General features: G+C 39.9%; 1 protein-coding gene across 4 annotated transcripts in view; it reads left to right on the top strand.

The window, feature by feature from the left end:
- LOC144956962 (protein tyrosine phosphatase type IVA 1-like) overlaps window positions 1-18735 on the top strand; it is a 56502-nt gene that overhangs the window by 6550 nt on the left and 31217 nt on the right. The window contains exon 1 of one of the 4 annotated variants that reach the window (XM_078887828.1): window positions 5710-5805. The exons of the other annotated variants lie outside the window; for them this stretch is intronic. The gene's annotated coding sequence lies outside the window, so the exon portion shown is untranslated. Of the gene's footprint in view, window positions 1-5709; window positions 5806-18735 lie in introns of those variants that run through there. 4 annotated transcript variants of the gene reach the window in all.

Raw genomic sequence — 18735 nt, 5'->3', positions numbered from 1 at the left:
ATATTTTCAAATTACCTGCTAAACGGAACTAAGTAAGAACATACTATTGTCTTTTTGCTGGAATTCAGCACTCAGAAAGGGGTCGGTCTTTGTGTATTATTATAATAGTAATAATGACGATGCTATTGGTGGAAGTAATACCAGGCATTATTGATAAGAAAGAAAGTCGGGCTGGGAGGGGGGGGGGGGGGGGGGGGGGGGGGGGGGGGGGGAACCACCTGCTGGGTTGATCATCATCGTCCCACGCATTGAGTAGTGGTCAGTGACCTGTCCTTAATTTCTTGTCTTCAACGTGCCGTGGTTGATGGCGTCATTAGTAATCAAGTGTTAGATTTCATATTGCTCTCTCTCTCTCTCTCTCTCTCTCTCTCTCTCTCTCTCTCTCTCTCTCTCTCTCTCTCCCCCCCCCCCCCCCCCCCCCCCCCGCCCTATGATGTTCAATACGATGTATTCATCAATTCCACATTATTGTGAATAGCAATAGCAAAGGTCACGACTTGTGTACAGGAATGCCAACCGCCCCGTTTATTGCTTACCTGATACGAGCGTCAATATTGGTCTACATTAGACAGCTGACATAGGTGGGGATTGGATTACTTACTTAATTGATCTATTATTCACTGCTCCTTCCCGTTGCTTGTTATTTTTGTATTATTATGGCTGTTATTATTGGTGTGTTGTTATTGTTATTATTATTATTATTATTATTATTATTATTATTATTATTATTATTATTATTATTATTATTATTATTATTATTATTATTACTGTTGTTGTTGTATATTTTGAATCAGTATCCTTGTTTGTTCATTTAGAGACTACTGCTATGTAACCTATGTGGTGAAAATGAGAAATAAATACGAGGGGTCTCACTGCATAGTCTTGTCTGTTTGAACAGGATGTTATGTTTATATTCATACATCACACACACACACACACACACACACACACACACACACACACACACACATGCACTATATATATATATATAATAACTAGTATATTCTATGGTGTGTATGACGTAAGAATGTCATTGGCGGGTTATGTGTCAATCGGAGGTTAATGATCATTAATGAATGTCTCATTTCATCAGTAATATCTGGTTTACGCCCTGTGGACGGGGAATGACAGTGCCAGTGAGCTCCGGAGTCAAGTATGATATATTGCATTTATATGTAGGGCATTTTCAATATATTTAATAATGATCAATTAGATTGACCATTTATGTCGCGTAATATCCACTAAACGGGCTCAAAGCGCTTTACAATGGATCCCAAGCCAACAGAAACACTTTGCTTAAGGTAGGGCGAGACACGACAACGCCTGTTTGGCGATAGGTATTCGATTACTTTTTTTTTTTTTTTTTGTCTTTTCGACAGCCACAACGGTGTTGATGGCACCCGAGAACGTTGAGAGAATGTGAGTAAAAAGTCTTTTCCAACGACTCGTCTTTGCGCTGCTCAGAGCGGGGTCCGAATGCAAGGATAGGGGGGGGGGGTGTCTCTGTTGTCTCCATTGTCTGTTTTGTTTCCATACGAGGCCTCTACATTTTCATTATTTCGTTAGTATTTTACGATCACCGACTTCAGGCAGCCCCTACCGTTTTCCACTGTTGTCTGTGACTTTCGACTCCTGTCACCTTCACTTCTCTGTCGTACTTTGCACAACCCCCCCCCCCCCCCCCCCCCACCTATCCCCGTCATTAAAAAAAAAAAGGCTCGTATTTACCACTTCGCTCAGGAAACTCGTCTATAAAATATCGATTGATTTAAATGACCCTCGTCTTGTTAAAAAAAAATGTCATACCACAAGCATATAATAATAATAATAACAATAATGTCGGATTGTCTTGTTGTATGACTTATGGTAATAAGGTGCCCTCTACTACAACACGGTTGTCCTCCGTGGAAATCCGTAATGAAGAGGTCATTAGTTCATCGATTCCATCTCTTGATTGATCCACGTGGACCAACGGCCTTGACAACTCTGTGTATGTATATATATATATATATATATATATATATATATATATATATTATATATATATATATATTTATTTATTTATTTATGAGTGTTGGTGGGTACTCTTAGGTACGAAAGTGCTCGATAATGATGGTTAGAGCTAATATAGAATACAAATTGTCACATTAAGGGACATTACTAAGGATTACGCCGACTGAGGACGTGTAAAGAGACACAGAAACGAACGTCTCGGCCACAAAAAATGTGAGTGACAATTTGTATTCTATATATATATATATATATATATATATATATATATATATATATATATATATATATATATTATATATTATATATATATATATTATATATATATATATATATAATTTTTATATGTATAAACAGACCTGCCTACTAGAATTTGCACAAATCCGTAGTTTTCAGGGTAAATATCATAGTAGACACGATAAATACCCTTAGAAATGACCCATTTCTGTTTGAACACATTCAGTCAATGCTTCAAACTCCTTTATAGACCAGCTCTGACCAAAAGACAACAACTACTTTGTTTTCAAGAAGTTTGTTGAATTCAAGATCAAATTATGATTGTCAAGTAGGACCAGAACATTCGTATTTCTACCAACTTTTGGTAGTAGTTAGCAGGTCTGTATATGATATATATATATATATATATATATATATATATATATATATATATATATATATATATATATATGTGTGTGTGTGTGTGTGTGTGTGTGTGTGTGTGTGTGTAATGGTCGTTGTTTGATGCTATGACGTGCGCGATTCCAACCGCCGCCGATGTCATAGCGAATTGGGTCAATTGAAGTACTGTACGTACTTACTCCCAATTATTAATTAACCGATATTCGTCCTTGATGGTGGTGACGACCTTGGAATGGTGGGTGACGACCTTGGTGATCGGGCAATCTCTGAAGATTTAATCGGTTTGATAGGCAGATTTTGTAATTAATTAATTTGTGGGGGGGGGGGGGGGGGGGTGGAGGGATTTTTTACATCTAAGTCTTTAGGACTTGCTTGAACTATTTATTTGACAAATGCATGTATAGCTAAAATATTCATCTTGTAACAAATGACTCAGATTGTAATCTCTTTATTTGACTGTGTTTTTAGTTTAGTAAAACGTTTTTTTATCAAGATTGTAAAGAAGAAAAAACATACCACGTTGTAAATGATTTTAAAGATAAAAGGCCATTTAAGAATAGCTATATATATATATATATATATATATATATATATATATATATATATATATATATATATATATATATATATATATATATTATTGTCTTCCAAGTATTGTTGAAGTCCTAGAAAAAGGCTCTTTACTCACGTTCTCTCACCGTACTCAGGTGTAAAATGAGTACCTGGCCGTTAGCATTGTTGTGTCCGAAAAAATTGTAATATCGCCTAACTGGCGTCATGTTCCGTCCTACGTGTTAAGTGTTGCTGTTGGCCAGAGACCCCTTGTAAAGCGCTTTGAGCACGTTTAGTGGATATTGCGCTATATAAACGCTCTTTTTAAAAAATTAATTTTAAGTGACAGTTCATATACATACGAGTTTGAAATGGAGACCTTGAGTTGTTTTACAGATTTTGTTTAGAATCGGATTTTTGTCGTGAATTTTACAAATCCGCAGTTAATAATGATTAAAGATAATACCTGTATATTAATTAATTAGTAATCCTGTCTATGGCTTTGACTTGAACGTTAATACCGTGGGTGGAGATGAAGCAAGTGAGCTCATCGAGTGGCCAAACGGGATGGGATGGATGGTTGGTTGTACTGACGTGGTGGCTAAAAGGTTGTGCGGCTATGTGGTCTTGTGGTATGACACTCGCTTTCGGAAGGTCCTGAGTTCGAGCCTCGTGCTCGGCGCATAATTGAGTCCTTGGAAAAGGCTCTTAACTCACTTTCTCTCACCGTACTCAGGTGTAAAATGAGTACCTGGCCGTTAACAGCGTTGTCTTTGTCCGAAAAATTGTAATATCGCCTAGCAGGCGGCATGTCCCGTCCTACATGTTAAATGTTGCTGTTGGCCAGGGACCCCTTGTAAAGCGCTTTGAGCACATTTAGTGGATATTGAGCTATATAAAGCTCAATTTTAATTATTTTTGTTTCAATGTGTTGTCTGCAGTAGTGACGTGTACGACGATGCAAGTGGCTTTCATTGTGAATTGGGTCGTGTTGTCGTAAGTAACGACATTCGATCATGGTGGTTGTTGTGTGTAGCCATCGGTAACATAATATATAGATAGTATGCGCTTGGCTAAGAAGCTCATAACATTGCCATCCGGAAATATAATGGACAACACACAATACTCTGTGTAACCATGAACTTTTATAGTCGGGGTAATACAGTTTAGTGAGTATCACTCACAAACGCGGATGGCAAAAACAATAACAAAGGCCTGAGTGACGTCATCTGCATACTATCTATAGCCTGACACAAGGACCCACTAGGACTTGTCTTTTGACGTCAATTTTTAGGTTTGTGCAGTTTCTAGTGAGTTGTTAGTAGAGCTCATGGAAACAAGTTATCCCACTGGCTGAACTATTGAATACAACTCACGATTTATTTTCTTTTGTGGCCAAAGACTGGCATTTTGACGACATTTTTTGGTCAGTGTCAGGCTATAAGTTAACGATGGCTACGGTGTCATGCTATAAATTTACGATGGCTACGGGTTGTGGCCTTGACGACCTTGGTGACTGGACCATCTCGAGAGAGAGAGACCGTAAACCTGTCATTTATACGGATTTGATTAATCCTCTATGTACATTTCATTTTTTCTCACCACAAAAAAAATGTTATTTTTAAAATATAAAAAATGGATGGAGTTGACATGATCAATAGGGCTGACATTTGGGCTCGTTGTCGATTTTGTTTTGTCCACTCTGTTTATTCTGGTTTTTTGTTTTTTTGTTTTGTTATGGGGAAGAGAAAATGTGTCATGGCTTGTTGTTGAAATAGCATCAATGTATATTAAGTATAGGGTCTTTTTTGTTGTTGTTTTTGTTGTTTTTGTTTGTTTGTATGTTCGGTTAGGTTTTTGGGGGTTTTTTGTTTTTTTTAAAAGAATTTTTTAGCGATAAATCTGACGACAAAAAGAAAAAAAAGAATTGTAAGTAATACTTTTGCACTCAGTCACAGATCAGATTGCCCTTTGGCTACTTCAGCACTATTGTTCCCGTTAGTCCACGGTCCGCTGACCACCACCACCACCACTAGCAATAACTTTGGTGTGTGTGTGTGTGTGAGTGTGTGTCCAGTGACGATATGGGTGGTTTTTCTTTCTTGCCCTATCTCCCGATCCATTCAGATCGCATGTCATGTCACACTGGGATGGTGGGAGGGGGGGGGGGGGCATTGTTGTCTGTAACCCTCTACTCGTTCTGTCACTGTCACCTTTACTTCTCTGTCCTACTCTTTTAGCACAAAAATCCCCCCCCCCCCCACCCCAAATAAAAAAGACTCGTATTTAAAATTTGGCCCATGAAACCTGTCCTTACTGTATCGATCGATGGAAATTGACCTTCAACTTGTAAATAAGTCAGATATCTGGGTCATCATAAACAAAGAGAGAGAGAGAGAGAGAGAGAGAGAGAGAGAGAGAGAGAGAGAGAGAGAGAGAGAGAGAGAGAGAGAGAGAGGCGAGGCGAGGTAAAGACTTTGATTGGCATGTGACAGAATATTTTGAAATAGATTTCAGGCTCATGAAGCCAGGATGTTTATTCTATGAATCAAGAGTGTTGTTATATTGTTGTTACAAATAGCTTCTGTATTGAATTTGACAAAGGTACACAAGTTGTCATTTCCTCGTTTCTATTTCCACGATTAGTTATTTTCAGTTACAATAGAGTATAATGTTCGTGACGGCCATTTTCCGGTAAGGGAAATGTGTCTTTAGGGTCTATTCCAAGGGAAAACTGGAATAACCCAGGCGTTAGCCGCAGTGCAGCACAGACTAGACAGTGTAATGTGTACTGTACAGCGCCGCAAATTGAGCTAGGGCGAGGTGACACAGCACAGCATCGGGTGATCGAACTCGGTACCTTTAGGGTACGAAGCAAAGATTGGCATGTGACAGAATATTTTGAAATAGATTTTAGGCTCGTTAAACCAGGATGTTTATTCTATGAATCAAGACTGTTGTTATAAGTGGCATCTGTATTTAATTTTGTCAAAGGCACACACATTGACGTTGTCATTTCCACGATTTGTTATTTTCAGTTACAATCATTATTATGATCGTGACGGCCACACTTTCTTGATTAAACCCAAAAAAAAAAAATTAATTTCCTTTATTCATCCCATAGGGGAAATTTGTCGTTGGGATGGATCTATGTCAAGGGAAGACTGGAATAACCCAGGCGTCAGCCGCAAATTACGAGCTATGGCGAGATGACTTGCTCTAGGCCATACAGCGCAGCGGCGGGTGATCGAACTCGGTACCTTTGGGGTACGAAGCTAAGGCCGTACCGCTGGGCCTCGTTGACCTTTCTTGATTATCGACACGCAATACAATTACCGCTTAAATAAATAAATAAAATAAAGGTAAAAAGTCCTTGACGGCCATTCTGCCCACTGAGCAGGAGTTTATCCCGGGTTCTATTGCGTAAAACGGACAAAAGGAATTGATCATTACTCTTTTGAATGAATGATACGTCGCTAGTCCATTACAAAGTACTTTCCACCAGATCTAGCATACCTAGCTACCTAATCGCTGCTCGGTGGACGGCAGGGATGGGGGAGGGGGGGGGGTTCATAGAAACAAATCTCGACTTCATCCGGCTCGAACTCGATCCCTTAGCGTGTATGAATCGAGTGCTATACCGAGCTATTGGGAGCCCCTGAAAACATACCACCCTACCTTAATAAAACACCTTTCTCTCCCTGGTCGGTCTGGATCATAGAAAATATGGATTGATTTGAAGTCTACACTGGATGTGTCAAGCAATCTCAATCCGACGATTAGGTGTGTGGTCTATTCTCATCCCATAGTATATGCATTGTATTATAGTCATGGGCAGGGAAGGGGGGTCACTCGCCGTGTCTTCTACACCCCTGTTGTTTGTATTCATCCCTTTGTCCCACTCGCTTTCTGACTTACTATGTCTTGGAATGAGATTACTCATTACCTTGTTTGGCATGGGGAAAGGGGGGGGGGGGGGCTGTCGGTGATTCATTTTACATCGAAGATGTAACAGGTTTGTTAGTAGCATCAATTCTTTGGTGCAAGGAACGTTTGGGGCTCAAACCCCTTCTTCAGCCAACAACAAGATCAATCAAGACAAAAATACATTACTATCTGGAATTTAGTTCATAATCTATTTATGTGTTTATTTTTGTTGTTGTTCTTGTTGGCTGAAGAATGGTTTTGAGCCCGAAATGTTCCGTGTTTGGGATTTTGACAATACGTTTTGTTTTTATCTCGAGCAACGAGACAGCTCTCGGCTTAACATCGTTTGGAGTCGGTGGTGGATCAGGCGTAATATATCATACATCATATATCACACATCACTGTGCTGTTTTATAGACGGGCGGGTCAAATCGAGATTATCATATGATATTATTATATATATGATATTGATCATATCGTTGATAACAATCTGTGTGTAGACAAAGGTCGAGAAGCATTGATGTGCGGGGTTTATTTTTTGTTTTGTTTTGGGGGTTTTATCTTTCCTATCTCTTTTTGTCACCCACATACCTAGATGCATCTCTCTCTCTCTCTCTCTCTCTCTCTCTCTCTCTCTCCCTCTCTCTTTCTCTCTCACACACACAAACGCTCACTCACTTTGTTTTCGATTTTGAAATAATAGAAAAGTAAATACACTCCATCTCACTGACTTTTCACTCAACCAAAGCTGATGAAAGAGACAGCCACACAGCTTTTTATCAGAATACAAAGCTCTTGTCACACACAAACACACACTTTCGTACACACAAACACACACTTTCGTACACACACACACACACACACACTTTCGTGTAAAGTATTCGCTGGGCTCTAACACACTCCCGGGAGAGTCCAAAATGCATGGTAAAATCCGAGCGTGCCAAAATCCGGTGCTTCAGGGTGGTAGCCAATGGGAGCGATCTATATTCATGCCTTCGTCCAACTAGGTCATCAATCACATGATTTGTTGCTGGCCAACGATTGGATATTTCTAAACAAATGTAAACACGCTGCTTTGTTTACAAAAAGTTATAAACATACCCATGTGTCAAGCTGAACCAAACGACCAATCGTTATGTAAGATATTTAAAAATCTGTGAACACTTTTTCACAATGTCGGTCACTTCGAGCACATTTTGCCATGTGACCAATGACCTTGAGCCATTGTCTACTGATATAAGAAGTCACTGCCTTGAGCACATGGAAAGTTAATATAGATCATGCCCATTCATTCGGCCAACCAGCTCCAACGTGTCGTGTTGCAGAAATCAACCATTTCTTCTCCAGTCACCGATTACATTACAACCAGTATTGATATTACTTTTAAAATGCAGTCTTTCGTGGGCCCGGATTGTATTCCTATCTATAGATAGTAATAGTATGCGCTTGGCTAAGAAGCTCACAACATTGTCATCCGGAAGTATAACGGATCAACACAATACTATGTGCAGCCATGAACTTTTATAGATAGCATGCGCTTGGCTAAGAAGCTCATAACATTGCCATCCGGAAGTATAACGAACCAACACACAAAACTGTGTGTATCCATGAACGATTATAGTCAGGTTAATACAGTTCAGTGAGCATAACTCATAAACGCGGATGGCAAAAAACAAAAACAAAGACCTGAGTGACGTCATCTTCGAACTATCTATAGTCTGGTTAATACAGTTTATTGAGAATTACTCATAGACGTGGATGGCAAAAAGCAATAACAAAAACCCGAGTGATGTCAACTCCATTCTATCTATGGCGTTCAATGAACAGTAAATAGCGATTGCTGGCTAACCCTTGCAAAGGACGCTAGTACTTGATGTCGGATTTAACAGAAATTGACCGCGCTGTCCAATTGCTGCTGGGTTGTAGACAGGGGAGTCCGGGAAAAAATGTTAAAACCTCGACCCTGGTCCCTTTTGCTCTATCAACTGAGCTATCGTATCTCCACCAATACCTACAACATGACAAAGACCCGAAGGCTTAGAACTTAGGGGCGATAACTGGTTAAAATGAAATCCGCTTAAGATAACTCTTCACATAAAACGTTTGCTTAAGGGCCCGGTTCCGTCTGTCTCCCCTTTGAATGTTGTATGTATCACATCAGATAAGATAAAAACTTTTGTTCAGCTTTTTATCTAAAATAGACTTAAGTGTGGAAAGAGATTGGTAAATTTGTTCAAGATAGATAAATCGGTAATGAAAGTAAAGTGGATTATTGTTATCGCTTATGGAAAGAAAGAAAGAAAGAAACCCTTCAGGAATGAAGAAAATACCAATGGCCTCATTCGGGGCTTAGATTATATTGGCTCATCTGTGGAGAGAGAGAGAGAGAGAGAGAGAGAGAGAGAGAGAGAGAGAGAGAGAGAGAGAGAGAGAGAGAGAGAGAAGGGGGGGGGGGGTACCAACCAACTAATCTTTGTGTTCCGGCGGTGTCGACTGTTTTCGAACGCCACTGCAAAAATGTGTTCCGTTCCGTTGATAGTTGTCAAAGTCAGCCTTGCTAATAGATAAGTGTGCGCTTGCCTAAGACACTCACAACATTGCCATCCGGAAGTATAACGGACCAACACAAAACTATGTGTAACGGTGAACCTTTATAGTCGGGTTAATACAGTTTGATGAGAATTACTCAGAAACACGGAAGGCAAAAGAAACAAAACATCAATAACAAAGTCCTGAGTGACGTCAACTTCATTCTATCTATAGATAGTATGGGCTTGGCTTAAGAAACTCACAACATTGCCATCCGGAATATTACGGACCAACACACAAAACTATGTGTAACATTGAACGTTTATATCGTCTGGTACGGTTTAGTGAGAATTACTCACAAACATGGATGGCAAAATAATAATAATAATAAACCATAACAAAAACATGAGTGACGTCAACTTCGTTCTATCTATTATTGTTAACTATTCTTTCTGGTCCGGCGGTGTCGTTGGCTGGAACCGTTTTCTGACCAAAATGGAAAAGAAAAGAAACGAAAAAAAAACAACTGGTTATCGGTATTGTGGCAGACATGTGGACGTCATCAAATGATGGGATAGTGAAAGTAGGTCATTGACTTTTGTCTCTCTGAAAGATATGTAATGATTATGATGTAACGGTTACTGGCCTACATAGATGATTTATGTATGTACTTTTCCAGTCCTCTTTGTGTGTGTGTGTGTGTGTGTGTGTGTGTGTGTGTGTGTGTGTTTTAATCGGTTCTTCTGTCTTATCGTCAATATATTATCTCGAAACTCAGCATTTTATTGAGCTAAGCAACTTTATTTAATTTCTTATCAATGACGACTGTTGTTTCGACAGACTTGTGCTGTACTGGGGCTATGTGGTCTTGTGGTATGACACTAGCTTTCTGATCGGAAGGTCCTGGGTTCGTCGAGCCTCACTCGGCGCATAGTTGAGTCATCGGAAAAGGCACTTGCTTTACTCTCTCACCGTAGGCTTCTCTGGTGTAAAATGACCGTTAACAGCGTTGTCTCTGTCGGGGAAAAAATTCTTTCTTTCTTTCTTTCTTTCTTTCTTTCTTTCTTTCTTTATTTATTTTTTTCCTTTTTGTTTATTTATTTATTTGTTGTTAGAGGGAGGGAGTATGTGGGGGAGGGTGTGAGTGTGTTGATTTTTTAAAATTTTGAATATAATTTTTATTTCTTTGTTTTTTATTATCACGAGCGTCGTTCCCAAAGTGTAATGTGTAATTATTATTTTTGGATAGCATACAAAACAGACGAATCTCTCCAATATCTCGTGTTCATGTTAATTGCTGTTTAATACTCACATTGTTTCTGGCTGGCGGCGATCGCGTCGACTCACTCTTGAAATGTCTAACTACAACATTTCTAAAATTATTTTATTTTTTATTATTTTATCATTGATTCTAGGAGAATGTTCCATCTCCGACCTATTAGCATACATAATAGACGAATCTCTCTCTCTCTCTCTCTCTCTCTCTCTCTCTCTCTCTCTCTCTCTCTATCTCTCTCTCTATCTATCTATCTCTCTCTATCTCTCTCTTTCTTTCTTTCTCTTTCTCTCTCTCTCTCTCTCTCCCTCTCTCTATCTCTCTCTTTCTTTCTTTCTCTCTCTCTTTCTCTCTCTCTCTCTCTCTCTCTCTCTCTCTCTCTCTCTTTATTTCTTTATTTCTGTCTTTCTCTCCCTCTGTCTCTCCCTCTCTTTCTATCTCTCTATCTATCTATCTTTCTTTCTTTCTTTCTTTCTCTATCTCTATGTACATCTATCTCTTTTCTCTCTCTCCTCCTTTCCTATCCCCCCCCCCCCAACCATTGACCACACATAATAGATGAAGCATAACACACTAACGACCACTGGCTACAGATATGAAACCAATGACTTGACTCGCCGTTCCCCGGAAAAGACACGTGGTTTTAAAACATTTGGCCAGAAAACTCGTCCTTCAAATATCGATCCATTTAATCCACTCTTTCCTTGGCAAAAAAATCTCAAACCTTTGACTTCGGCGAAGTCTTCCTTGAAGCCCCGGGTTTGAGAGTTGTTTTTTTTTCCAAGATGAGGGTCATTTAAATCAATCGATATTGGAAGGACGTGTTTTCTGGCCAAGTTTGAAAACAACCCATAATATTTTGTTTCCAGAGATACGGCAGTAAACTGGTTAGCGAGTCGTGTGATACAATGACGTGATTCCATGCCTGAACGATGAACGCAAAATACCTGACAAACTCGTCCTGGATTTCAACTATGTTATATTACTGTACTCTCAAAACAATACAATAACAACAACAACAACAACAAGCAACAAATAACAATGTTCCAAAGTTTGTTCCACCTTAGGCTTTCGCCAGTAATTCATACAAATTGATGACAATATACATGAAAGTAAGAGAGAAAAAACGGGAAAAAAAATTCGTTTTTTCTCTCTTACTTTCATGTATATTGTCATCAATTTGTACGAATTCCTGGCGAAAGCCGAAGGTGGAACAAACTTTGGAACATTGTTATTTGTTGCTTGTTGTTGTTGTTTTGTATTGTTTTGTTTTTGGCCGGAAAAATCGTCCTTCATACAAGGTTGCCGATTTTACGTAAATATTTACGGAATTCAGCATGTTATAAACCCTCAGTATATTTCCAATCACACACGTGACTTCTAAACGATAAAAAGGAAGTACGTCATGCCTTTTTATTGGAGTTCAGCGCTTGGACAAGGCAGGTGTCGGTCAATGTGTTTGTGGGAAAGTTCTGTAAATGTTTGCCTCCTGAATGCTTTATAAGTGGTCCCTGGTCAACAGCAACACTTAACATGTAGGATGTGACATGACGCCTGTTAGGCGATATTACAATGTTTTTTTCGGACAGAGACAACGCCGTATGCGACCAGGTACTCATTTTACACCTGAGTACGGTGATAGAGGCTCGAACCCAGGACCTTCCGATCCGAAAGCGAGTGTCATACCACCAGACCACATAGCCACACATTTGGGCAACAATGTCTGAGGGTAATAATATTAATCGATCGACATTTGAAGATCGAGTCTTCTGGCCAACATTTTAAATGAATACGTGACGTGGACGTGGGTTGTTGTTTTTTTGTTGTTTGTTTTGTCAGGTTATTTTTATTTTTATTTTTTGTTGTTGATATTTTAAATTGGGGGGCATAGTAATTGGTCACTATAAATGTGTATTATGTCATATTTAAAAAAGTGTATATATTTTGTAAAACAAGTAGAAATAACCAGTGATTTGTGGGGGGGGGGGGGGGGGGGGTAGATCGTGATTGTTAGCACGTACGACAGGACAGTACGTACCATCCGTCATTAGTATACACACTGTGTGGAGGAGACTTGTTTGCCATCATGATGGAATGGGTGAAACTTGTCGCTTACGATGGGGATAGGACATGAAATCAATGGGGGACTGTCTGATGCTGCTTGTTACAATTCCAAATGACGACTTTTACCGGATTAAGAATAAATCTTTTGATCATTTAACTACTTCTTCTTCTTCTTCTTCTTCTTCTTCTTCTTCTTCTTCTTCTTCTTCTTCTTCTTCTTCTTCTTCTTCTTCTTCTTCTTCTTCTTCTTCTTCTTCTTCTTCTTCTTCTTCTTCTTCTTCTTCTCTCTCCTCCTCCTCCTCCTCCTCCTCCTCCTTAAAGACATCCGACGCCATCATATTTACGACAAGCGCTGCACCATGCTGTACGCGCTCAAAACCACCAGGAATCGTTCCCGACTCGGTGCTATTTCTATCACTATTTCTTTGTTCTATTCCTTTGTGGTTCGTGGGAACAAAAGCTCTGTTGTCTATGATATGTTGTCTTTGATCTGTTGCTTGTGGATGTCTGGGGGTTTTTCTCTTTTTCTTTTTCTTTTTCTTCTGTTGCGATAATTGTTAACAAGAAGTGAAGTGAGTAGGAAAGTGACAAAGAGGACAACAGAATAAAAACTTCGCGGCGGCGATGGGGGCTCGAACCTTGGCCTTCGTAAAGTTATGGCCTGACACTGACCAAAAAATGACGTCAAAATGCCAGTCTTTTGCCACAAAAGAAAACAAATCGTGAGTTGTATTCAATCGTTCAACCAATGAAATAACTTGTTTCCACGAGCTCTACTAACGACAACTCATTAGGCGGTGCAAAAACCAAATAATGACGTCAAACTGTCAGTCCTTTTGGATTTCAGTGTCAGGCTATAACATAACGATGGCTACGGCCTGACACTGACCAAATAATGACGTCAAACTGTCAGTCCTTTTGGATTTCAGTGTCAGGCTATAACATAACGATGGCTACGGCCTGACACTGACCAAATAATGACGTCAAACTGTCAGTCCTTTTGGATTTCAGTGTCAAGCTATAACATAACGATGGCTACGGCTTGACACTGACCAAATAATGACGTCAAACTGTCAGTCCTTTTGGATTTCAGTGTCAAGCTATAACATAACGATGGCTACGGCCTGACACTGACCAAATAATGACGTCAAACTGTCAGTCCTTTTGGATTTCAGTGTCAAGCTATAACATAACGATGGCTACGGCCTGACACTGACCAAATAATGACGTCAAACTGTCAGTCCTTTTGGATTTCAGTGTCAAGCTATAACATAACGATGGCTACGGCCTGACACTGACCAAATAATGACGTCAAACTGTCAGTCCTTTTGGATTTCAGTGTCAGGCTATAACATAACTATGGCTACGGCCTGACACTGACCAAATAATGACGTCAAACTGTCAGTCCTTTTGGATTTCAGTGTCAGGCTATAACATAACGATGGCTACGTTCGAACCCATCGACATTACTGGTACGACAACTCGGCCTGGCCAGGGAGATCGTGACTCTACCGTATGAGCTATCCACGATCCCTAAAAATAAATAAAAGTCGCTTCAAATTCTAGTATATCTAGAGCCACTTCTACCCCGACTTGTGGAGGTCACGGGTTCAACACACACACAAACGATGTTTTTATTCTCGATAATCGTTAGGATACTGACGGAAGAGTGAAAATTAAATGGAGAGGCTTCGGGTGGGGACAATACAGACAATGGACGTTTTTGGGACAAACACTTCGTCAGCACAACAATAAACAAATGAACGTGGAAATTATGTTTATTTGTTTATATTATGTGTATATTATGCACATTATATTTGTTTATAATTGTGCTGGCGAAGGGTTTGCACCCGAAACGTCCATTGTCTATTGTTCCCATCCCAGCCTTTCCGTTTCCGCTCTTTCCGTTAGTATTTTCCCAATCCCAGGCTTCAGGCAGCCCCCAACCTCGTTCTGATAATCGTGAGGGGAAGGGACCCGATTCACCTCGTCGTATCGAGTACATGTTGGCATGTACAGATTATAGTTATGTCGGTATCGTTAACGCTTCATACACTTTATTTCCATTATAAATCTTAGAGTTGTTAATGATATTTTTTTTGAAAAATCGATATATTATCACGAGAAACTAGGCACTCATCAGCTTGGTGGGCCAATGACGATAATCGTTACGGAATAGATACACCTTGTCGTATCGAGTACTCAGTACCAGGCCTGCCAATCAGTACGATTTCTCGTATTTTGATACGTCTTGAGGTCCAAAATATGATAGTATGGGAATGTTGATTAAAATAATATGATAAATGAAAAATGTCAACAGTTTGTAACCAAAAAAAAAAAGGGGGGGGGGGGAGGAGAGATGATAAAAGTGGAATAGTTAAAGTCATTAAATGTCATTTCCATCTAAATAAAATAAGATTCCTTTTAATAATAATAATAATAATAAGAAGAAGAAGAAGAAGAAGAAGAAAGTATTCTTTTATAGCGCTAAACGCCGAAGCCTCAAAGCGCTTTACAATATAGAACTTATCAAACCATAATCACACTCCTACAGAATCAAACAGACACACACAACAGGATTTCACGGCGCTTGCAACAAATGTAAGGTCATATCAGCGCCAGTAAAAAGGAAGAAAATGAGAGAGTGAAAAGAAACTACTTTTGATTAATTTTCTTTCACGTTCTACACGAGCTATCAAATTAAAAGAAGAAAACATAGAGTAGATTCAGGTCAAACCGGACACGGGTCAAACCGGACGCTACCCGACTCGATGTCTAATTTCCTTTTGTTTTTTTTTTCCCCGGTGCATATTTCTAGTAACTAAGCACACGTCTCTTGTGACGTTTTTCCTGCCGTTTCAATGAGTGCAATCAAGGAGAAGTCAAAGAATCGTGTTTTCATCGAGATATTTCTCACAAAACGTAAGTATCCCGTTCTTTGTTATGGGTTGCAAGGTGTGCAAGGAAGTTGCTATTTAAGCTATTTATACGTTTTTTTAAGGAGTTTCGGCTCAACCACTGCACTACATGCTATTTTAGGATCGTTTGATTGTGGTTAGATCGTCTGACGATGTCCGGTTTTCATTTTAGCTCCAGTGGGGGGGGGGGGGGGTGTCCGGTTTGACCAAAGAAAATTTAAACGATTCAGGTGAAACCGGGCGGGTTGATTAAGTTGTTTTTTATTTTTCTAGACGTCTATAATATTATTTGTTGCAATGCTTTCCTTGTATTTCTGTTGACCGGCCTATGTTTATCATGATTATTATTATTATTAGAAAATTAGGGAGGCCTTCCGAAAGCGTCTACACCTACATCCCCAGTATTATAATGTTTTGGGAGGGGGGAAACTTTTTTTATAATGTTCTGGTAGGGGGTTTGGGAGGGGGGAGACTTTAAAAATAAAACTTTTCCCCCTCCCAAACCCCCTACTAGAACATTATAAAAAAATACTGGGGATGTAGGAGCTTTCGGAAGGCCTCCCTAAAATTATATTATGTTCACCATTGTAAAGGAAAATTTACATTATTAGACTAGCCAGTCTTTGAAAATGAAGTTCAAATATCTAAATAAAGTTAATTTTTTCACATTGTTACAGGCACCAAGATGCCGCGATCAAAGTACACTGACAAGAGTGTGGATGCTGCACTTGATGCCATCCGCACCAAAAATCTTTCATTCCGCCAGGCCGCTGCGACCTACTCTGTCCCGAAATCAACCCTGATGGACAAGATGGCCGGAAAATACCCCGTCTCATACAGTGTTGGCCACAGAGGAGGAGAAAAAACTTGTCAAATGGATGGTGGCCTGTGCCAGGGCAGGTGAAGGGAAGGACAGGGAGCAGCTGTGCCTGGAGGTGCAAAGAATAATGAATGCTGAAGGCAGAGAGACCCCCTTCAAAAACAATAAGCCAGGATATTACTGGTACAAAGCATTCATGGAGAGACACAAGGGGGAGGTGCGGGAGAGAAAAGCGATGTCCCTTGGGGAACAAGGTGCCCAGGTATCAGAAGGAAAGATACGTGGGTGGTTCCACACCATGCGGACATCGCTAATGTCAAATGGCATCGACATTACCAAGGTCCCCCCCCCCCCCCCCCAGCAACGTCTTCAATTGCGACGAGACTGGCTTCCCTTTCTACCTGGGAGGTTCAGTCATCATTGCAGACATTTCTTCCAAGCACCCCTATCAAGTCGGCTCCGATAACAAAACCCAAGTGACGGTGCTCGGAAGGGGAAGGGCAAGAAGAGGAGAGTGGAAGAAAGAGTGGAGTCTAGAGCAGAGGATGATGATACGATGGTTGTGCATGATGACAGGTCGGACGTTGAGATGGATATGGATGAGTTATGTGGTGTGAATGACAAAGATGAACGTTTATGTGATTTTTGTGGAAGTGATAGGAACCTGGATGGATGGATTTGGTGCAAGTGTGGGAGGTGGTACCACAGAGGATGTACTGGCAGAGAGAGAGAGAGAGAGAGAGAGAGAGGAGAGAGAGAGAGAGAGAGAGAGAGAGAAGATACCGGGGATGAGTGAGGAGGAGATCAGTGTTTTCACGTTTGTTTGTACATTGTGCAAGTGACATGTTGCGGTATGATTATGTACCCTATTAATTGTTTTGAATAAATTATTTTTGTCTTTCTCTGTTGAAAACGAACATAAACGTGTTTATTTATCTATCTAGACGTCTAGATCTAGTCTAGCTATTTATGAAAATATATGGCAGTCGTTTTGGGGGAAGGAAACATTCTGCCAATTTATGGAAAGAGTCCTTCAAAGTCCTTGGAATGCTGGAATCGAACCCTAAATTGACCAATGACCCGGCAGATATTTTACAAACTGAGCCTATGGATCTGTTGTAACTGTTTATGAATTGAAAACTATTAAAAAAACAAAAGGAAACAGTGTTTTTCAACATCCGTGAAGGGTGTCCGGTTTGCCCAAGTTGGGTGTCCGGTTGGACCTTAACGTTCCATAAGTGTCCGGTAGTACCAAAATGTCACGAATAACATTTTGCGTCGAGAACATGGAAAAGACTGCTTAGGGTGCAAAATCGGCTGGTTCACCTGAAACCGGCCACTTGAGCGTTACATTTTACGACATCACTATACAGCATTGGTCTTATTTCTGGCCAGCAGTCTTCCATTCTCTGAGACGACCACAGATAAGGCTTGTGTGTCCGGTAAGCCTGAATCTACTCTAGTCTTTTTTTTCGCCTTTTTTTTTCTTTGCAAAATCTCGAAAATTTGCATAAATTTGCAACAAAAAATTCAGATTTTGCGGCCGCAGTGCAAATCAGTGATATTTTGCGGCCGCAAGCGATGAAAAAAAAAAACAACTAAAAAAAACAAAACTGCCATGCCAGATTAAGTATATATCTACGAGGAGCATTTTTTACTCTCACAATATTATGTCTATTTATATCGATATGAAATTCATTAAGGTTTTATATACGAGGTTTGATTCTTATCTCAAAGATATTATGCACAATTCTTATAATAATCGATAATCGATATGATATAATATCGTGAACACCTACGCACGTACCCTACCCGACCCGTCAGCCAGATATGATAGGACCAATTATGATCATCGTTAAAACAGGAATGGAATGGATTTACCTTGTCATATCGAGTACTCAGTACAATAATAGTCGTTGGCAGCTCTGGGCATGCCTGCCGAGTCTTACGAATTTGTCGTAATTTAACGAATTTTAGACAAATTTCTGGGTCAATTACGG

The sequence above is a fragment of the Berghia stephanieae genome, chromosome 11 (assembly GCF_034508935.2).
Source record: "Berghia stephanieae isolate SIO BIC M18660-M18661 chromosome 11, UCSD_Bste_1.3, whole genome shotgun sequence".
In the NCBI taxonomy this organism is placed as follows: Eukaryota; Metazoa; Mollusca; class Gastropoda; order Nudibranchia; family Aeolidiidae; genus Berghia; species Berghia stephanieae.
This window is presented reverse-complemented; position numbering and strand designations above follow the sequence as displayed.